Here is a 6,106-nt window from a genome sequence, read left to right on the forward strand (position 1 = left end):
AGACCTAGAGCTAATCAAACACCCAGAGAAAACACTGGGCATGACCCTGCTGTTCAGTGAGGCTGCTTTGTCTGGTTTGGGTGAGGCAGAAAAGACTAGAATCTACCCTAAGGAGAACCCAAATTGATCCTGTGCAGTAGTCCTGTGGGGCAGACACATGGGCAGCTGCTTCAATACTGCGGGCATCCCACACAAGATCAAGCCCAAATTTTGTCCAGAAGGAAAAGAATGGACAGGTTATGATGCTCTTCAGCCATTTCCCAGAGGATGGCCACAGATGCTGTCACAGTTAGAATAGTAAAAGAAGCACCAAGACTGCATAATGTTGCTGAAGCCATAGAAATGAAGAAGAAAAAAAGAGTTGTTTTAAAGCTCTGTTTGTTTCACTTTCCTTACTTCCCCTGTGAAATACCATAACAGTGAAAGTCTTGGTTGCAATATATGGCTGAAACAATGTAATAGCAAAATTATTTAGTTGTTAGCTTACTCTTAAATAAATGTTTTAAGTCCATGTAAAACTTATTCACATGTTTCAGGATTATAGGACACTCTGCTGCAGAGTTGGCATTCCTGTTCTGCTGGGGGGTAAAACTTCAAAACGTTTTCATTTAGTAGTGCATTCAGTGGGGTGAGCAAATATGTGTGTGATCTATTGCTAATATGTGTTTTGATGGCTGGATACCTTGGCAACTTTTGACAGCAATCTATGAATGAGTTGTAGCGATGGGTAGAGGCATTAAGGAGCTACATGGAAGGCTGTGTCCAGATGTTCAAAGATATATATGAGAAAAAATATTCATTGAGATAAAGAAATTAATTCAATAGGCATTAGGAGATGAATCCAATAAAAAGCTTAGGCTTAGACTTAAAAGCAGGATTGAAGTTAAATCAGTGTAAGTCCAAAGTAAGGATTGCAGACCTTCCTTTATCTGGAGACAACAAATGCTGAAAAAACCTATCCTTTTCATAATGTTTATACACCTTCAAAAGGCACAACATTGCCTTACTTCTGGTAGTACACTTCCTGCAGTGTGACAAGTCCCTGGTCTAAGTGGATCGGATTTTCAGGTTCACTGGGATAGAGACATCAGGTATTGCTTTACTTCCCAGTATGGTGGAAGTTCTGAAATTACATCTAATATCTTCTGACAGAATTAAGGTAATCAGATAGAGAGATAAAAAGTAAAGAAAGCATCCTGCCCCTGTCCTGCTGAAAGTGTCACAATGCAGTCAAGTACCAGAATCCTCAAGTAAGAGAAATCAAAGACACTGGACACATTTCAATCTTACAGTTAAAACAACCATGGCAGAAATTAGAATCTTTAGATTCAGTTAGCTGTTAAAAGCCCCTACAATCTAATTTACCACATAGCTCTTTAAAGCAAAATTCATAAACTTCAGAGCAAGGACCAAAGTCCAGGTTCCTGACCAGTTACATAAAAGCTCTACACACTAAGTCACAGGATTCAAACTAATGTTTGAATACATTCAGTTTTACCAAACTTGGGCTTTTCATCCAGCAGAATTTAGCTTAACCATTGGAGGAGTATTATTGTGAGGAGGACTGTGGTCAACAGGGTTTGGTGCCACTGTACATAGATGGGCTCCTACTTTCTCAGCTGACTTAAACTGAACAGAACAATAGATTTTTTTTCCCATTTGAGGCTAGAGAATCATTTGATACTCCCATCACAGAGGAGTTTTCTTTTCCCAGAACTTGTAATGTCCATTTTTTAGAGAGGTCTTAATCTGACACAGTCTCAATCCCTAAGCACTGACACAGCCAAAGAACTTTAAATGTCTTGGACACATGCCTTATTTTAAACAGAGCTGAACAATTCAGTCAGCATGGAGGCAGAAAAGCCTGGCTGTGTTTTTTTATTGAATTTTGGGGATTCTAAGCAGTGTGAATTTTAAGGATCCTTTTGCTCCTTCACATGGAAGCATAGATATCCTTGAAGCATAGTAGAATCATACATTTGTGTTGTAGTTGTCTGTATGTAATCTGCAAGGTGAAAATTTTGTTTCTCATGCACTTCAACTCAAAATACTTGGTTTATTGTCAAAGGCTCAGCTCACCTGATTGGAGAGCAAGGAAGGGGGTTAGGGATGATTGATGGGCCCAGAACCATGGGTGGAGGAAAGTCAGTGAATTGAATCAGTGTCTGGACAGTGGCAGAAAATTGTTACAGAGAGCTCAGGAGAGACAATATGACCTAAAAAAAAAAAAAAAAAAAAAAAAAAAAAAAAAAAAAAAGGGATAAATAGAGAGGATCAATTACTACAGACATTCATTAAAAATTAGTGGGGTTTTAAAATGTGTCACAATATATTTTAAACAATTCCTAAATATCAGCTAACATTTGGGTAAATTACTTCAATCTCTACAGAAAGTGTGCTTTAAACAGCTGTATCCTGTATGCAACAGGTTAAACATTAGGGTTTGCCATTTTAACACGTACAGTTATTCAGAGTTGGAATTTAGGGTAAATATTTGAGTGTTAGAGTAAGCATATTTCATCTACACACAAGTGGAATACTGTTAGCATTTCTCAGATTTGGATTGGGATTTTATGTTCTATATTTAAAATATTTAATCAGCATATCATACCTTATGATTGCAAAACAGGACTCTAGACTGATCTGTGAGCACAGGTGCCTAAACTTTAAAGTATGTGTGTACTTAAAACAACAAAGCAAGTAATTTTATCTTCTTTTATTTATCATTTGATAAGCTATCTTTTAAAAATCCACTTATTTTTGTTTCTACTGTGGAAGAAACACCTTTATAACATTGGCAAAATATTGGGTTTTGCTTACTTCAGGGAATAAGTGGTGTGTTGTGCTCTTGCAATGATTCATAATTAGCTTGCCTACAAGGCAGCAGTAACATATTTCCAGTTAATACTTTAATTTCTAGTAGATTCTAGTTATTTCTTCAAGCTATGCAATAGATAGGTATGATCTTATATGGTAGGGTAATCCTGTGCTCACAAAGGGTTTGATTCTGGTACAATATAGTGAACAAAAATAATATAATTGCAAAAGACTTCCTTGTATTGCAAGGTATATGAGGTGTATCTACATTCCATGTCATGGGAGGTATGTCCCATGGCTATTATCCAAACTGCACATGTAACAAAAAAAATAATTTCCATATTGCAGCCTGTCTAATCTGTTGAATTGTGTTAAATATAAATTCAGGGCAGAAGAGAGAGGAGAGAGAAGAATTTCTACATTCAGATATCTTTCTAGGAGGTAGCCAGTACAAGCTACATCATTAATGACCTAAGTATTTGTTGTTACTAATTGCTTGCTGGTTCTTATCAATCAGTGACTTTTGGCTCAACAGAGGATAGGCTCTGAAACAAGCTACAGCCTTTAAAGGCCTAGTTAATATTGGAAATGAAAAAATAAAGAGGACAGAGTATGAACTAGATTCATACAGGAAGGTTAATATGAAAATGTTCTGAGTCACTATACTAAATATTATATGCCCAGTGGTATCTACATCCCTGAATAAAACACCTAAACTCTCTAGTCATTGAACATATGAATGTGAATCAAAACAGACAATGTGTTAAATATGAACCACCAAAATTTTCTGATAAAAACCCCTGATGGCAGAGTTAGGTCTTACACCCTTGCCGTGCCAATGGGATTTAGTTGCTGGATGGCAGGGACATGCTCTTTTCAGGTCAAGTTCCATATGCTGCAGCCCTCTCGTGCACTGAGGTACCTAAACAGCTGCCTTCAGAAACAGAGCACTTTGCAGAAAACAAACCCAGAGTTTTGGGACTGGAGAAAGTTTAACTCCTTAAGCCATAGATTGGAGGGATATTTGGATATAAACTTTGTTCCAAGAATAACTCATGCATTTTATGTGAAATTCTATTTAGATAAAGTACAAAACCAATACCAAGACCTTTACATATCTTCAGTGAGGTCTACTTCTTCCTTAGACTATAAATTTACTTTTCCAGGCCTACATCAATGCCTCATGAACCAGGACTAGAGAATTGTTCTAGCCATGAACTGCGACTTTCTCTCTTAGACCTACAAAGGTGTTTAAATCCCAGAACAGTTCCACTTCACGCAATCATGCCCTTTTGTGACTCCCAGCTGAGCTTTCTAAGACTCACAGCTCTTCTGAGAGTACTGTCTGCAAAGGAGACCTTAGAGCTATATGGATAATGACAGGACTCAGGATGTTTTTCTGATCTAGGAGGTCTTGATGCTGCCGAGGATTCAGAATTCAGGTAGATGTCAGGGGAGATTTTTTGACCAAAACTACACATGCCTAAGTGAGGACAGTATTTGTCAAAAACATGGGAAGATTGAAGGGAACAGATAATTTCTGCATTCAGAGTAGGCATGAACTAGGTGAGCTGAGATATCCAACAAGAGTGATATGTGTGATTTGGTGGTACATAATGAGACATGTGTGTTCATGTGTGTTATGGGTGGCTCTAGGAAAAGGGAATGGAAAGGTGACAACTAGATTCCATAGAAGAATGGAAAAGAAATAGTAAACAGAATGTCTAATTGGAAAGTTTCTGAACAGCTTTCTCTAGAGACGTTTAAAGTTTAATACGTTCTGAGTAGGTTGGACATAGCACAAATACATTATTAGCTATAGAAAGTATAAAAATTGAAATACACGCTAACTTCTTTTTGTAACTTATCATCTACCACTTAATGGAATTATAGTGAAGAATATCTTGCCCTTGACCTTAATTTTCAATGATTCAAGATTAGAGCATTGCTCTGAGGACTAGAAAGACAGCCTCCTTCTCAGGATGTTATAATCCTCCAGGGATGGAGAGCCTCAGGCTGGAGCCACAAACCTGCCTCACGGCTGTTTATGCAGGTCAGTCCCCAATGACATGAAGCTATGTGTGTCAGGAGAAAACAAGAGTATGTGTCAGCCTGTGCTTAATTAGTGTAGAAATATAAAACTGTCAGTAAATAGTTAAGCTCCCACAATCCCTGTGGTGTCTGGTGTAGTTCTTTGATTTTCTAGCAGTATAAATGGCTGCAGGAGGACATGTAGATTCCTAAGGACCACAGGGCATGAGCATGTCTTGTGTATATGTGATGATAGGGAGATCATAGAGCATACAGGCTCATTTAAGCCACTATACAAGCTGAATCTATGTGGAAATTTCTGATCATCTCTACCAGTGACCTTTCTGGGGCTGCCAGCTGCTTGTGCTTCTCCAGTGGAGGACAGAAGGCAGCTCCATACTGCAAATTTTCCATGGTCTCTGAAGAGGAAATGCGAACTGCTGAGGAAAAGACAAAAGCTACCTTATTAAGTCCCCTTTATTAGGGAAGAATCCTTTCTGCTTTTAGGGCAACCATGGACAATTTGTAGTGGCCTAAACTCTTTAAAGACATAAAGCAATGACTGGCTTTGGGGAAAGTCCTGATTAAACTCCTCAGAAACTCCCCATTTATTCATACAAGCTACGTGCCTGTCTGTTCCGCTGTGCTATGAATGAGCCAAGATCCATGACTGATAAAGGAGAAGAGTAGGAGGCCTCTTGGGCAGATTTCATACCTCCTTGAATGGTCTAGGCTGTTGAATGGCTTGGGGCAGTTAGGCACACTTAGCAATGCCTATGGGAAATGTCTCAGCAGTCACAAAGGGTCTTGGCTTGTACCCATTTAATTTCATGTTTTGGGAGACAGAAATCAGGCTTTTATAAGAGCTTTATAAGATTAGGTATGAAAGACAAATACTGCTTGATAAACTACTGGTTTATCAAGCAGTTTCATTCAGTTTTGTGATGTAATTTTAGTGTATAATCCCCCTATATAATGCAGAATTTTTGTAGAATCATGGCAGAATTACTAATAAAACTTAAAGAATAGAGGAAAGAATGAAAGATAAAAATAGCTGGAAAAGAGAGGGAGAAAGTAAGAAAGCAAGCAAGCAAGCATATGCCTGCACTGTTCCATAGTAAACAAGAGATTTATAAATGGGAAAATTATCTTTTTCTAATTTCAGGTTGAACTTGTGATCATTACATCACTGTTCTTTAAACCATGCTGCATTCCAAAAAGAAGTACAAACATAGACAAGTCTTTTCATTTCCCCCTT

Source organism: Anomalospiza imberbis, chromosome 5 (genome assembly GCF_031753505.1).
Source record: "Anomalospiza imberbis isolate Cuckoo-Finch-1a 21T00152 chromosome 5, ASM3175350v1, whole genome shotgun sequence".
NCBI lineage: Eukaryota > Metazoa > Chordata > Aves > Passeriformes > Viduidae > Anomalospiza > Anomalospiza imberbis.